This window comes from Elephas maximus, chromosome 11 (assembly GCF_024166365.1).
Source record: "Elephas maximus indicus isolate mEleMax1 chromosome 11, mEleMax1 primary haplotype, whole genome shotgun sequence".
In the NCBI taxonomy this organism is placed as follows: domain Eukaryota; kingdom Metazoa; phylum Chordata; class Mammalia; order Proboscidea; family Elephantidae; genus Elephas; species Elephas maximus.
This window is the reverse complement of record NC_064829.1, coordinates 48,670,976-48,688,153: the sequence shown is the minus strand read 5'-3', so window position 1 is coordinate 48,688,153 and position 17,178 is coordinate 48,670,976.

Genomic DNA, 17,178 nt, shown 5'->3' with positions numbered 1-17,178 from the left:
GCATCTTTTTATGGAGAAAGAGCATATAGAATGCACCAATATCTACAAGTAATATAACCTACAAGAAATTCAGAACCCTTAGATGGATGAGTTGACCATTTCCGATGAGGTGATATTAGAGCTGAGACCTAATTGAAAAGCCAAACTATGAGAAAGTGTGGGTCAAAAATTCCAAGCAGAATATACAGCAAGTTCCTAAGGCAGGAACATCGTCAGGCTCAGCGGATACCAATCCATGGATCCAAAGAAAAGGAAAACAATTGGTGAATAAATGTATAGCTTATATACTTAAGACTTTTGATTAACCAACCAACTTCTGTCTCAAATACTTTGGCTAGCAAGGTCTCTAGACTCTTCTGAAACTTATTAGAGAATTCATAACTGCAATATAATTATTGTTCCTACTGCAATAGTCATATAACATATATTAATGCGTATGACTAAATAGAGAAGGAGATACTCAAAGAAAATAGGTTATTCAATTTCTTTTCTACCATCTCTTACCTAACCCAATATGCTTATATTGATTAGTGTACTCTTCTAAACATGAAGCTTGTTCTGTCTCCACACTCCCATAAGGCTAATATTCCTAGAGAAGGTAACTATGAAAATCACATAGTTTGTAAGATAAGTTATATCAATCAGATTCTGCAGTTGTTTTTGTTCATATTCTAAGTCTTAACTGAGAATGCTGTCATGTACTTGGTCAGGAAGATCTAGGGACTTAGATATTACAGGCCCTATCTGTCATAAAAAATAGTCAAGTTAATATCACACTGATAGGACTTTGATATCTGTGAGGTTAAGACAGTGAATAAAAAAATGTACCTGACCCCCGGTAGAACTTTACCAAAGATTATGATGACAGGCAGTAAATTGAATGCTGTGTTTCACTGAGTTGATTTGACAGCTCATTGTAAGCTGTAAAAATTGGCAAAAACTCCAGTTTCTGTTATCTCAAATATGTGGTTGCAGTGTAAAAAGAGGTCGAATCAAACATGATATTTTATATCCAGAGATAATATGTACGCGGAAACACAAACACATATATTTGCACACAAACAGACAAAACACCTTAATATTGTGTGTTTACACTCTGCTTTAAGAGACTTAAATAATTTGAGGAAATTATGAGTCAGACTAAATTGTTGGTGAGCTGTGGTGGTACCATGATTAAGAGATCAGCTGCTAACCAAAAGGCTGGCAGTTTGAATCCACCACCTGCTCCTTGGAAACCCTATGGGGCAGTGACTCCACAGTAATGAGTTTGGTTTTGTACTTTTATGGGCCAAACGACATTGTTGGCGTTATGCAAGCAGAAAGCCGATTAGTTACTATTTCTACTTTTAGATCATTCCTGAATGTAATAATTGTTCAGAAAATATTTTTGACTGATTTTTTTTTAATAAAAACAACCTTTTTTTGAAACGTTAACAAAAAGAGAATGTCATTTGTTTTCTCTCGTCTTTTTTTTTTTTTTTTTAGGCTAGGCTTATTTATATTGTTGAGCTATCAAAGACATGTGCAACTAAGTTTATTCATAATCACAAAGGTATTTTGGAAAGGATGTAACCCGAAAAGACACAAAAGAATATGAAAATGTGAGGCTGAAGGAAGAATATGCTGCCTTTCTCAGTGAATTCAACTGAGTAATTGGCCACCAGAGTCGCTAAAGCGCCTTGAGAAATTTTGCCAAACTACTCCATCTTTGCAGACTTCTGTCTAACGGGCTCCAGACACTTGGACCATTACTACCAGATATTACTCAGCTAATTTATGCTGGCTGCTGCATCCATAAATCACCTGATGAAGGACAAAGTTATTATTAACCGATAGTTTTGAAAGATAATGAAACGTCTTAATAGTCCTCATCTGTCCAGGCATTACCTTCTTCCAATTCTTTACCCCAAAGTCCACATTATATGTGGCCAAAAAATGTGTTATGGTGTGAAAATAGAATGAATCAGTTCTAAGATTAAGAGATAATTATTAATTTATTCAATATTACTTCATGTACAAGCATATAACAATTTAACGCAATCTCCCATGTTGTCTTCCTTCTTTCTTTCATCCCTTCCCTTTTTCCTTTGTGCAATTCACTCTTTTGTCATTCCTTTTTTTTTCTTTCCTTTCTACCCCTCCTACCACCTCAATTTTTTTCTTTTTTTGCAACTGCAGTACGAGGAATCCTAAGTAGCACCCAGCTTTTTCGACTTAAACTTTATTCTTTTCCTTGCACCAAATTAATCAATTTCAATTGCTCTCAAGGCACTGACTTCCACTGGATCAATTCTTAGCTGCATATGGATTTATCTTTGCCAGGATAAAAACCATACCTAGAAGTTCTATCTCTTTCTAAATGCCTTTGCAAGGTAGTAGAGGTTATTTGCTAGTTTGCCTTTCTTGCCTGAAGATTTTGTTAAACTTCAGTTCATAAACAATGTTTGCCTTCCAGAACCAAGTGAATTGGAGCTTTGTTCAAATGTATTCTCATGGCCTTATACAGAGAACCAAGCACATTCTTACTACAGTAAAGATGATCATTGTAATGTGTGTCCTTCTTCTTTCTCATTAAGTTACAGGTAACGTTGTAAGTCCGGAGAATATAATACTGGGATTGCATTAGACTTGCTGAAAGGGTTGAGTCCATGGGTATTTCTGAATGTAAGTTTGCTAGGCAAGATGGCTTTACTATCTTTTAACATTCATAACAGAAAACATAAGCCAATTACATGCAGAGTATTAGAAGAAATATAAACCAGGCAGGAAAAAAGTCCATATGAATGAAATATTCAGGAAGGAATTTTAGTTGCAGGACCACACCAGACACAGAATTAGTTATTTACATAACAAATTAAGAATGGTGTTAGACGTCAAGAAGTTTTGTTTTTTACAGTGGTTAATTAATGGTCCTTTAAAATCTCTTCAATTCAAACCAAATGAAAATAGAAAAAACAGGGACAGTTTATTTGTTTTACTTGACTTTGGGAAAGTATTACCTGTAGGTCAACTAAGAACTTAAGATACATTAGCATATATTCTATTTGAAGGGAAATGCAAAATTCTTGAAAGACAGCCTCTTTTATAAGACTATATTTCATTATTTAACTTAAGGAAACAATCAGTGCTATACAAAAATATTTACATATAAAAATGTATCACAGAGTTATTTTTATAGCAAAAAATTGAAAGAGCTTAGGAGCTTGATAAGAAGGGATTGGTTTTAAATTAACATTCATGTGTGGGCACTAAAAATATTTTTGCAAAATGAAAAATAAGTTGAAAAAAGTTTGCAATATATTGTTAAGTGTAAAAAAGAAGGTTAGCCATAAGTACAGCAAGAATGGCCCCAATTTCATTTTAAACACACAGAGTAAAAAAAAAAAAAAAAAACAAATTGAAGAAAATATGTTCATATTTTCACAATGGTTATTTCAATATGGTGAGATTGCAAGTGAATTTTTTTCCATTATCTCTATGCTTCCCTGTTTATTCCAGAGTGAGTAAAATAGCTCACATTATTTTCATGATAAAAAAGGTAAAATAATTTTTAAAGAGCAATACATCAAAATGTGCCCTTAGAACTCCGTCCTTCTCTACCACCATCCATTTCCATTTATCTAGGTATTTAGGAAGCTCTTGAATTATTCCTCTTCCTCAGAAGAAAAGCCTGGTGATCTACTTCTGAAAAATCAGCTATTGAAAATCCTGTAGAGCACAGCTCTGCTCTGACACATATGGGGTTGTTATGAGTCAGAATCAACTCTACGGTAGCTGGTTTGGGAGGTAGTGATGGTGCAGTGTCTGAATTCTTGCCTTTCACATGACAGTCTAGGGTTTGATTCTGTTTAGTGCATCTCATGTGCAGCCACCCACCATCTGTCAGTGGAAGCTTGTATGTTGCTATGATGCTGAACTAGTTCCAAAAAATTGGCCAATGAAAACCATATGGATCACAACAGTCTGATGAAGTTTTTGCATGAGGTTACCATGAATCAGAGGCTGAACTAACAGCAGCTAACAATAACAGAATGCTGTAAAAACAAGACATACTTCTTCAATCAGTTTGCCCTAATTTACGCTAGTCCTGTCATCTTGAGGCTATTCATGTAAAGAAATTTTAGGGCAACTCATAAAGAGAGAATTGGACGAGGAATGAAAATGAGAACAAGGAGGAGATCGAAAGAGTGAAGAAAGCAAAGGGAAATGATAAACCAATAGAGTTTAATATAATTTTATATGTCGCCTGGGCTTCTCTGTGGCCATGGTGGGGGGGGGAACACTACTCCTAATGCAATAACTGCATCTACAATTGTTGTTGTTGCATCTACCATAAAAGATAATAAGAACATTTCATATTCTATTAAGAATTTTCAAAATCTTTCTTACCATTAAATCCTCTGATGTTGTTGCTGTTGTTAAGCGCAGTAGAGTCAATTCCAACTCATAGCGACTATAGAGGACAGGGCAGAACTGTCCCATAGGGTTTCCAAAGAGTGGCTGGGGATTTGAACTGCTGACCTTTTGGTTAGCATCCAAGCTCTCAACCACTGCACTACCAGGGCTCCTAGATTCTCTAGAGAACTTGTTTTGTCACTTCCTTTTTTGTAAGTACAACAACAACAACAAAAAAGACGTAGTCCCTAGCTTTTAGTGTCACTACCCAGGTCCTCCAACTTCAGGATCAATATGAACTGCCTCTTGTCATATATGTTTTACACTTCAAAGGGAAGGGAAACTATCTCTAACACTATATTCTAGCAGTGTCAGTTCCTCTAGGAAGGTTTGTGTTATATTTGAGGCCTAATGCTCATCTGTCAATAGAAACCAGGATTCACTCACAATGGATTTTTCTCCTCCAAGCTCACAGCAGGATAAACCAGTAAAATGGAAGTAGGAATTTGTACCTAAAAGTAAATATTACTAGTGCCCTTGAAGTCAATCTTTAGTGTGCCAGGAATTGTGCTGAGCATGTTGTTCTAGCCTCCAGCTTCAGAATTCTGACTGCCTGTTGCCTCTGCTGTTTCTGAAACTGTCAGAACTGAAAGCAATCATTTCCTATTACTGTACTCCAACATGGGCCTGGCTACAGGTCTCTTCACTTATGAAAATGGCAAAAAAATCAGCATAGGGCCTACAAAAAATTGAATTACAAGAATAAGTAGAAATTGTGAAAAAAATTGGAGAAAATTTTGACATTATAATAGATATTCTTTATAAAACAGGAAAAAAATCTGATGTATCTTCTCCATAAACTGAAGAAGTACCTTGGTTCCATCAAATAAGTAAAGACCAACAACAACAAAAAAAATGATTCAGGGGAATAAATAACATAATATTTGAAGTTAAAAAAAAAAAAGGAGGAGGTGTAAGTGGAAGACCTATCATGAGAGAAAATGAAATTAGAAGTATTAGGATGAGCTTTTGGAAAACAAACATGAAGAAGAAGAAATGAACAATGTGATCAAAATAGATGATAAAATATATACTGGATATGGACCACTAGATCACAGAGATTCAACTCATGACAATTCTGGTCTTCAGATAAAGAAGAGAAGAAGCAGGAGGAGGGCAGAGAGGAGTAGGAGAAGATTGCTATCAATAAACATAAAATAAGTATGTATCTACCATACTTATTAAACATGGTCTATGCATAAAGGAAAAATGGAGAATTAGCATCAACACAAGAGGAAAAAGAAGTATGACCACTGTGGTGAAAACATGGATAACATTTTATTTCCAAAAATAAGGAGGAATGGTTAAGTATTTTATCACATCAAAAACTGAATCACACAAAAATGTCGGTAATGTGAAGGTAAACAGATAAGTTAATATTACATGTGATCATAAAAAATGCAAGAATGACTGTATAAATATCTTAAGGACAATTTCCTATTGTTAAAAGAAGCATTTAACATAGATACAAATTTAATTAACCCATATAGATCAAAAACACTAATTAAGATACATAAAGTCAAAGCTGTTTAAAATGTGGAACAAAATGGAGAGAAACAAAATTAAGTCAGAATATTTTGGAAATTTCTTCATTCATACACACATGTATGTTCATAAATGCATCATAGCAATCATTACATACATAGAATTATATTGGGTAGATTTGTTTTTCCTTTAACTTCCTTTTTGAAAATTTTATTTTTCCTCTTCTCTTTCCTAACATTTTCCATCCCATTTCTTAAACAATATTGACTCTGTATATCCCCATCTATCATTTTCTTCATGCTCACATCAAAATGCTTGTCTTAAATTGTTGCATGATATTCCATAGTAGGACTGCATCTTAGATTCCTAGGGCTTCCATAGCAAAGTATCCCAAAGTAGGTGACTTTAAAGACCATAAAATTATTGTCTTAAGGTTTTGAAAGATAAAAGTCCAAATCAAGTTATTGACTGTGTTGATTTCTTCTAATGGTTCTGAGAGATAAACCTTTCCATGCCTCTCTCCTTGCTTCTGATGATGGCCTGCCATGCTTAGTGTTCCTTGACTGGTAGTTGTACCTTCACATAGTATTTTCCCCCTGGGTCTGTCCTTTTATAAGGACAGAAGTCACATAGCATTAGAAGTCACCCTAGTCCAGTGTGACCTCATGTAAACTTTAAAAACCCTGTTTCCAAACAAGGTTACATTCACAGGTACACAGGTTGACATATACTTTGGAGGGGCAAAATTTAATCATTAACAGAATTGCCATAATATATCCAATCACTTGCCTTTTGAGAGTTATGTATTTTTTGCCTCTATGTACAATGTTGCTATATAAAAACTTAACATATGTATCTCTATGACCTTGTTTTATTATTCCTAAAATTCTCAGGAATGAGACTGATGAGTATGTTTTTTTTCCAATGTTTAGAATACTCTTCTGAATTGTTTTCCAAAAAGGCTGTTTCAATTTAAATATCCACAAACCCATTTTCTCCACCTGCAATAAGTGTTATTGCTCTTTTGAAATTTTTCCCAGTCTGATGGTTGTAAAGTAGTAACACATTTCTGTTTCCATTTCCCTAACTACCACTGAGTTTGAGTTTTTGTTTTGTTTTGTCTTGTTTTGTTTTCCCATTTGGATTTACTCCTTTATGAATTTTATCTTAATATTGCTTGTCATTATTTTTGAAAATAGCTAAGAACTAAGCTATATTATAGAACATAATGTTTTGTCTGACCCTTGTATGGCAATATTTTCCTTAAATTTGAGCTGTATCTATTAAGGCTTTTTAAACTCTTTATAAAAAAGATTCTATTTATTGTCAAATGTTATCTGTGTGCCCTTTCATAGTTTTATTGGTTTGACATATTTGAGTGTATAGCTAAGTACCAAATTAACAGATCTTGTAAATATTCTTGAAACAGTTTTATTGTTTTATATTTTATAGTTAATTTTTTAATCCATAAATTATCTTTTCTGAATGTTATCTGTCTTAGACATCTAGTGCTGTTATAACAGAAATACCACAAGTAGATGGTTTTCACAAAGAAAAAAATATTCTCTCACAGTCTAGGGGTCTAGAAGTCTAAATTCAGGGGCCAGATCCAGGGAAAGACTTTCTTTCTCTGTTGGCTGTTGGGGGAAGGTCCTTGTCATTAATCTTCCCCTGTAGAGGTACTTCTCAGAGCAGGGACCCTGGATCCAAAGGATGAGCTATTCTCCTGGCTCTTATTTCTTGGTGACGTGAGGTCCCCTTGTCTCTCCGCTCGATTCTCAATTTTGTGTCTCAAAAGAGATTGGCTTTCAGACACACTCTAATCTTGTAGTCCTGCCTCATTAACTAAGCTGCCACTAATCCCATCTCATGAACATCATAGAGATAGAATTTATAACACATAGGAAAATCACATCAGATGACAAAATGGTGGACAATCACATAATATAGGTAATTATGACCTAGCCAAATTGAAACATATTTTTTGGGGACACACACCAATCTATGACATTCCACCCTTTGGCTCCCCAAAATTCATGACCTTGGTGCATGTAAAACACTCACCCCATCATATCATAATAAAAGTCTTAATTCAACTCCAAGTCCAAAATCCAAAAATCCCTCTTCCTCTATGAAATCTAGAAGACAAGTTATCTACTTTCAAAATACAGTGGTAGAACAGGCACAAGCTAGACACTTTCATTACAAATGGGAGAAATTGGAGGAAAAGAAGGGATAACAGGCACCAAGCAAATCAGCAGAACACATCGCAGTAGTCCTCAAGGCTTAAAAACAATCCTCTGTTCTCTGAGACCATTTAGACAATGGTCCTGCCCTCCAGACCCTAGGTATTGGCCACAAACTCCGGATTCTGAGCGGGAGGTCCCTTGGCTCTGGGCTTCTGCTCCGCCTTCCAGGCCCACTGGAACAGAAACTCTACTCCCTCAGCTTTGTGAGGTCCTATCCTCCTTATACTCCATCTGAGTGGTGACTCCACCATTTAAGACCCCAGAAGTTGTGTTCCATACCCTTTGAGATTGAGGCAGCTCTGCTTCCTGAGTTCCTTGTCTCTTCAACTTCTACTTTCTGGTTTATTGGCCTCTCAGCCCCTCGAGCCTCACTGCCAACGTCTACCCTGCTGGGGTAAATGTTCTAAAGCTCTGTAACTCCACTGACAAGGATCTGAAAGCACCCGACTCTGCCAGGAAGCCTCCTGCCAAAGGCACTCAGCTCTCTCACTTTGTGGATCGGCTCTCGCATTGTCTCATGCTGGTTTCCTAGTTCTGCTGCTGCCACTTCCCTCTGCTGCTGCCTCTCGACATCTGCATTGTCTCCAGTGTAACAGCTCTCCTCATTTCCTTCTGAGTCGTCTATCCATTCACAGTTTCAAAACCACTTTCATGTTTTAGGTGTCTGTTTGAACAGAACCCCACTTCTGGTACCAAATTTTGTCTTAGTACTGCTATAACAGAAATGCCACAAACGGATGTCTTTCACAAAGAAAAAATATTCTCTCACAGTCTAGGAGTCTGTAAGTCCAAATTCAGGCGGTCAGCTCCAGGGGAAGGCTTCCTTTCTGTTGACTCTGGGGGTAAGTCCTTGTCTTCAATCTTTCCTTGTCAAGGATCTTCTCAGAGCAGAGATCTCAGGTCCAAAGAATAAGCTATTCTCCTGGCTCTTTTTTCTTAGTGATATGACGTCCCCCTGTCTCTCTGCTGGCTTATTGCTTTTATATCTCAAAAGTGATTGGGTTGGCTTAAGACACAATCTAATCTTGTAGATTGGGTTCTGGCTTATTAACATAGCTGCCACTAATCATATCACATTAACATCATAGAGAGAGGATTTACAACATGTAGGAAAATCACATCAGATGACAAAATGGTGGGCAATCACACAATACTGGGAATCATGGCCTAGCCAAATTAATACACATATTTTTGGGGGGACACAAATCAGTCCATGACAGTATCCTTCTTCATTTCCAAATTTTGCATTCAAATTACCAGTAATTTTCAATGTATCTTGATTGCAGATTTGATCAATTTCAGACTGCAGAAGGTGGTAAAAATTTTTAATTTCTTCATCTTTGGCATTAGTTGCTGGTGTGAGAATTTGAATAACAGTCATATTAACTGAGCTTCCTTGCAGGTGTATGGATACTATCCTATCTCTGACAGTGTTGCATTTCAGAATAGAGTTTTAAAAGTTCTTTTTCACTAAGAACGTGATGTCATTCCTATTTAGTTTGTCATTTCTGGCACAGTAGGCCATATGATAGTCTGATTCAAAATGGCCAATACCAGTCCATTTCAGCTCACTAATGCCTAGTATATTGATCTATGTGTTCCATTTCATTTTTGACAGCTTCCAATTTTTCTAGATTCATACTTTCCACATCCCACTTTCCAATTATTAATGGATGTTTGCAGCTAACCAATCGAGTACATCTGTTGAAAGAGAGGATGGAGATTTCAATATTATCAGTCAGAACAACGCCAGGGACTAACTACACAACAGACCATAAACTGCTTATTCAGAAGTTCAAGTTGAAGCTGAAGAAAATTCAAACAAGCCCTTGAGTCAAAGTACAACCTTGGAATATCATACCTGAATTTAGAGACTATCTCAAGAAAAGATTTGCTGCATAGAACAATAATGACTGAAGGCAAGGCCACTTATGGGATGACATTACAGACATCATACATGAAGAAAGCAAAAGGTCATTAAAAAGACAGAAAAGAACAAAATAGGTGTTAGAAGAGACTCTGAAACTTGCTAGCTTGTAGCTAAAGTGAATAAAAGAATTGATGAATAAAATAACTTTGAAATTTCAAGGGGTGGCTCAAGAAGAAAAACTTAAGTATTATAATGAAATGCTCAAAGAGCTGGAGTTAGAAAACCACAAAAGAAGAACGCATTTGGCATTTCTCAAGCTGAAAAAACTGAAGAAAAAATTCAAACTTCGATTTGCAATATTGAATGATTCTATAGGGAAAAAAATTGGTGAGCGGCAATGCTCTGGGCGATCAAACATTTGATATTTTTCTATAATTTTGTCAGAATGAGAAGCATAAGGAAGCCGATTGGTAGGGCCTACTTTTGCTTAAAGTGATGAAAGAAAGAGACGAGCTTACGGCTTCAGAGCCAACGCTCAAGCACCATGTAAATGACCTGAAGGTTGTCACTTGTGCCCTAAAGAAAGCCTGATTTCTTGTACTAACAGAGTTGATATTCCCAAAAAACAAACCCAGAGCCTTAAAATAAGAGTGAATAAATTACAACACTGTCGTAGTCATCAAGAGCTGCTATAACAGAAATACCACAAGTGAATGGCTATAACAATTCATGGCACCAGCTCCAGAGGAAGGCTTTCTCTTTCCGTCGGCCCTGGAGGAAGGTCCTTGTCATCAGTCTTCCCTTGGTCTGGAAGCATCTCAGCACAGGAACCTCAGGTCCAAAGGGTGTGCTCTGCTCTCAGCACTGCTTTCTTGGTGGTATGAAGTTCCCATGTCTCTCTGCTTACTTCTCTTTTATATCTCAAAAGAGATTGGCTTAAGATACTACCTAATCTTGTAGACCTTATCAGTATAACTGCCACTAATCCATGTTATTACATCATAGCTGTAGGATTCACAACACATGGAGAAATCATATCAGAAGATAAAATGGTAAATCATCTTAGAATTGTAAAAGGGAATCATGACCTAGCCAAGTTGACAAATATTTTGGGGAGACAAGATTTGATCTGTGACAAACACCAATGGAATTCCCAATCTTGAATGGTGCCTGAAGTTAAACTGAGGGCATTGACTGGGGAGAAATGGGATGCTGGAACTTGAGATGGGGACTTACTGACAATCAGGAAGCTGGAGGCTTTAAGCCCCTAATTTATTTGAATCTCTCCTGCCAACAAAACTTTTATCCCCTCCACCCCCATCTGATGAGATTAACCCAGTTGTGTCTGAAGAGCATTTGTCCAGGATATCGCCTGAGGCAGTATCTGAGTTATTGCCTAGGGGCATCTCCTGAGGCAGACGCCTAACAAGACATTGCTGAATATCCTCAAAACACATCCTTACCACTCATTTTTGCAACTAGAGCTATACCTAGACTTAATTCCAAGCGAGCCCCCAAAAGTGAAGTACAAAGTGTGACTCAGGAGGAGGTAAGTTACACTCTAACAGAACTGCCTGCATTTTCTAATATGTACAAATAGAAACCTGGGAAATACGTGTGGGAATGGCTGTTAAGGATGTGAGATAATGATGAAGGAACATAAAGTTGTATCAGTCTGAGTGTACTGATATGGGCCCACTAAGCAGAGATTCTTCATTTAATGTTTTAGCTTGAGAGGTTAGGAAAGGATTTAACAGTTTCGTTGGGTAGGAGAAGCATGAATCTCATTGTGGCCTACACTAAACCAAGCAGAAATCTCAGACCTGCCTTGGTATACTATAGAAGAAGGTATCAAAAGACTTAGGGAAATTGGCATGTTAGAGCGGATTTATCAGGTCAGACCCACAGACCCACACATTGAGTGCCCAGAGGACACACTTTTTACCACAAAGGTGAGGAACAAGTTTATGAAGGGAGGCTCAGCATCCCTGAAGACTGCTGTCATTGCTATTTTATGTAAATAATATTTAACAGTGAGAGCTGCCCTAACTGAATTAAGACACCTAACTACAATGGGGCTAATTTGACCCCATGGTGGTAGGGCCCAAGTGGAGGCACTTAAAGGACAAGGACAAGATGGGCTTGGCTACTGTAATGGACAGTGTAGTCAAAGCAATGATTATTATATGATTGCAATAGCCTGATTCATATGGATTTATGACATTTACTAATTAGCCATGGTAGTGACTACCAGTGAAATAGATGGGAAATCTACTACATATTTCCTTGCTCTGTACAAGTGGAAAAATTCTAGGTCAAGTGAATGGCAGTCTGACTTGAATCATCAGAATAGAAAGTCAGGGGCTTTCAATCAATTCCCAGACTTGAGCCAGTTTAGAGACCTACAACTCCATGAATGAAGGGGAGGCCAGGTTCCCTTAAGGAAGAACCCAGTACACTGCTAAAAATTCACACTGTTAGTCTTTCTCCCACCTTTCCCCAAGGAATCTACAGCCTCTTATGAGAGCGATTGTTCATTAGAGAAAAAGAAATAATCAGACTTTTCAAGGATTACTGGCTACTGGCTCTGAACTTACACTAATTCCAGGAGACCCAAAATGTCACTGTGGCTCACCAGTCAGAGTGGAGGCATACGGAGATCAGGTTATTAACAGAAGCTTAGCTCATGTTCATCTCACAGTGAGCCCAGTGTGTCCCCCTAACCTATCCTATACTGATTTCCCCAGTTCCAGAATGCATAATTGGAATAGATATATTTAGCAACTGGCACAAACCGCACATTGGATCACTAACAAGTGGAGTAAGGGTTATTATGGTAGGAAAAACCAAGTGAAAGGCATTAGAACTGCCCCTACTTAGGAAAATAGTAAACCAAAAGCAATGTCACAGTCCTGGAGAGATCAAATAAATTATTGCCACTATCAAGGACTTGAAGGATGAAGGAGTGGTGATTCCCAGCACATTTCAATTCAACTCATGTATTTGGCTTGTGAAAAAAACAGATGAATCTTTGAGAATAACAATGGATTATCAAAAGCTGAACCAGTTGGTGACTCCAATTGCAGCTGCTGTTCCAGATATGATTTCATTGCTTGATGAAATTAATATATCTCCCGGTACCTGATATGCAGCCATTGATCTGTCCAATGCCTTTTTCTCAATTCTGGTTTTGAAGGACCACCAGAAGCAGTTTGCCTTCGGCTGACAAGGCTAGTAATACACCTTCATTGTCCTACCTCAGACGTATGTCAGCTGTTCAACCTTATGCCATAATTTAGTCCATAGTGAGCTTGATTGACTTTCCCTTCCACGAGATGTCATGCTGGTCCATTACACTGATGATATTGTTTTGATTGGACCTAGTAGGAAGAAGTGTCAATGAGTCTGGACTTACTAGTAAAACGTTTTTGTGCTAGAGGGTGGAAAATAAATATCCCCCAAAAAGTTCAGGTGCATTCTACCTCAGTGAAATTTCTAGAAGTCCAGTGGTGTGGGACATGTCAAGATGTTTCTTCTAAAGTGAAGTGGCCCCTCCTACAACTAAAAAAAATGCACAAAGTCTGGTGAGTTTCTTTGCATTTTGGAAGTAACGCGTCCCTTATTTGAGTGTGCTGCTCCAGCTTATTTATCAAATGACTCAAAAAGCTGCTAGTTATGACTGGGTCCCACAAGAGAAGGTTCTCCAGCAGGTTCAGGCAGCCGTGAAAGCCTCTCTGCCACTTGGGCCATATGGTCCAACTTATCCAATAATTCTTGAAGTGTCAGTGGCAGATCTGCTGCTTGGAGTCTTTGACAGGCCCCTATTGAAACATAAAATGAATCTGTGCTTAGGATTTTGGAGCAAAGCTCTGCCATTACCTGCAGATAACTATTCTCCTTTTGAGAAACAGCTTTTAGTTTGTTATTGGGCATTAGTAAAGACCGAATGCTTAATAATGGGCCACCAATTCACCATGCAGCCTGAGCTGCCCATTATGAACTGGGTATCATCTGACCTGCATAGCTATAAAGACAGAGTGCACAGCAGCACTTTATCATTAAATGGAAGTGGTATATACAAGTCTGGGCCTGTGTAGGACCTGAAGGCACAAACAAGTAAGTTGCAATAGGACGTGGCCCAAATACCCACGGTGTCTATTCCTGTCACAGTAGCTTCCATCTCCCAGTCTGTGTTTATGGCCTCATGGGGAGTTCTTTACGTTCAGTTGACAGAGGAAAAGAAAACTAGTGCTTGGTTTACAGATGGTTCTGTGTGGTATGCAGGCTCCACTGGAAAGTGGACAGCAGCAACACTACAGCCCCTTTCTGGGAACTTTTCAAAGGTCAGTAGTGAAGGGAAATCCTTCCACTGGGCAGAATTTTAAGCAGTGAACTTGTTTGTTCACTTTTCTTAGAGAGAAATTTCCAGATGTGCAACTGTATACTGATTCATAGGCTGTGGCCTGTGGCCAATGATTTGACTGGATGGTCAGGGACTTGGAAGGAACAAGATTGGGAAATCGGAGACAAGAAGGTATGGGAAAGAGGTATATGAAGAGACCTTTCTGAATGGGCCAAAGAAGTGAAGATATTTGTATATCTTGTGAATAATTGCCAAAGGTGACCTAGGCAGAGGAGGATTTTAACAATCAAGTGGATAGGATGACGTGTCCTGTGGAAACCAGTCATTTTTTCCCCAGCCATTGCTGTCATTGCCCAATGGGCTTATGAGCAGAGAGTTTGTGGTGGCAGGAATGGAGGTTATGCACGAGCTGAGCAACATGAACTTCCACTCACCAAGACTGACTAGGCTACAACCACTGCTGAGTGCCCAGTTTGCAAGCTGTAGAGACCAACACTGAGTCCCCGATATGCCAACATTTCTCGAGGTGAGCAGCTGACAACGTGGTGGCCGGTTGATTACATTGGACTTTTTCTATCAGGAAAGGGCAGTGATCGAATCTCACTGTCATAGATACTCACTCTGGATACAAATTTGCCTTCCCTGAACTCAATGATTATGAAAAAAACTATCATCCCTGGACTTATAGAATGCCTTATCCACCAACATGGTATTTCACACAATATCACCTTGGATCAAGGGTCTTACTTCATGGCAAATGAAGCATAACAATTGGCCCAAGCTCATGGAATTCAATGGTCTTACCATGTTCCCATCATCCTGAAGCAGCTGGCTTGATAGAAGGATAGAAGGACCTTCTAAAGACACAATTATGACACCAGCCAGGTGGCAATACCTCACAGGGTTGGGGAAATGTTCTTCAGGAGGCTGTAAGTGCTCTAAAACAGTGTCCAACATATGGTGATGTTTCTCCCATAGCCAACGGATTCATGGGTCCAGAAAACAAGGGGTGGAAATAGGAGTGGCATCACCCACAATTACCGCTAGTAACCCAGTTGCAAAAATTTGCGTCCTCTCCTCACAACTCTATGCTCTGCAGGTCTAGAAGTCTTAGTTCCAAAGGGAGGAGGAACACTCTCACCTGGAGAAACATCACTGATTTCATTGAACTGGAAGTTAAGAATGCCACCAGGTCACTTTGGACTCCTTTTGCTTCTGGATCAACAGGCAAAGGAGAGAGTTATCTTATTGGTTAGTGTGACTGACCCTGATTATGAAGAAGAAATTGGATTGATATTACATAATGGAGGTATAGAAGAGTATGCTGGAATGCAGTTTATCCCTTAGGGCATCTCTTAGCACTTTCATGCCCTGCAAATTAAAGTCAGTGGAAAACTATAGCAATCCATTGCCATCCAGACTACTACTGGCTCAGACCCTTCAGGAATGAAGGATTAGGTCACCCCAATAGGCGAAGAACCACAACCAGCTGAGTTGCTTGCTTAAGGTAAAGGGAATATGGAAAGGATGGTGGAAGAATACCAAAAACAAAAAAACAAACAAAAAAACCCCTAAAGTGATTGCCAGAGTTGATTTTGACCCATAGCAGCCCTATAGAACATAGTTTAACTCCCCCAAAGGGCTTCCAAGAAGATGCTGCTGAATTCAAACCTTTTGATTAGCAGCCAAGCTCTTAAGCACTACACTACAAGAGCTCCATAATGGCAGAAAAGGTAGTTCTATATGCCAGTTCCAACCACATGACCAGGTGCAGAAACAAGGGCTGTAATTGTTATGAGTATTCTCTCCTAGTATGCGTGCATCCCGTATTTTTTGTTCTTTACTTATAAAATATAAGATATAAATGAGGCTAGTGCATTTTTTGTTGTACACCTGTTAGTTCCATCAGGTTAGGCAAAAGCATGACTTTGTAATTGTCTTTATTTAGAAATTATATAAATTTTAAGGAGTTGTATGCAGGTGCCAAGTTGACAAGAGAAGAATAGTGATGGCTAAGGTTGTGTGTCAACTTGGTTAGGCTTTGATTCTCAGTGGTTTCACAAGGCTGCATCTTCTGGGTATCACAGGTTGTTAATAAATCTTACTCCAATCATGATACCAAATTCTTCTTCATATAGTCCAGCTTCTCGGATTATTTGCTCAACATACAGATTGAATAAGTATGATGAAAGGATAAAACCCGGAAACACATCTTTCCTCATTTTAAACCACTCAATATCTTCTTGTTCTGTTCAAACAACTGCTTCTTGGTCTATGTACAGTTTCCTCAAGAGCACAATTAAGTGTTCTGGAATTCCTATATTTGCAGAGTTATTGGTAATTTGTTGTGATCCACAGTCAAATTCCTTGCATAGCTAATAAAAGACAGGTAAACATCTCTCTGGTATTGTCTGCTTTCAGCCAAGGTCCATCTGAGATCAGCAATGATTGCCCTTGTTCCATAACTTCTGAATCCAGCTACAACTTCTTTTCTTTCCTGTCTGTTTAAATGACCTTTTGCTTTCTTCCTGTATGATGTCCTTGATAACATTCCACAGCTTGTCTGGTCTTCGTTCATTAGTGTTCAGTGACTCAAATCTATTCTCAAAATTCAGGTGGGATATACCCAAGGTGGTATTATGGCTCTCATGGACATGCTCTAATTATCTTCAGCTTCAACTTGAATTTGCATATGAGCAATTGATGGTTTGTTCCACAGTGGGCCCCTGTTCCGGCTGATTATGTTGCAATTCTTC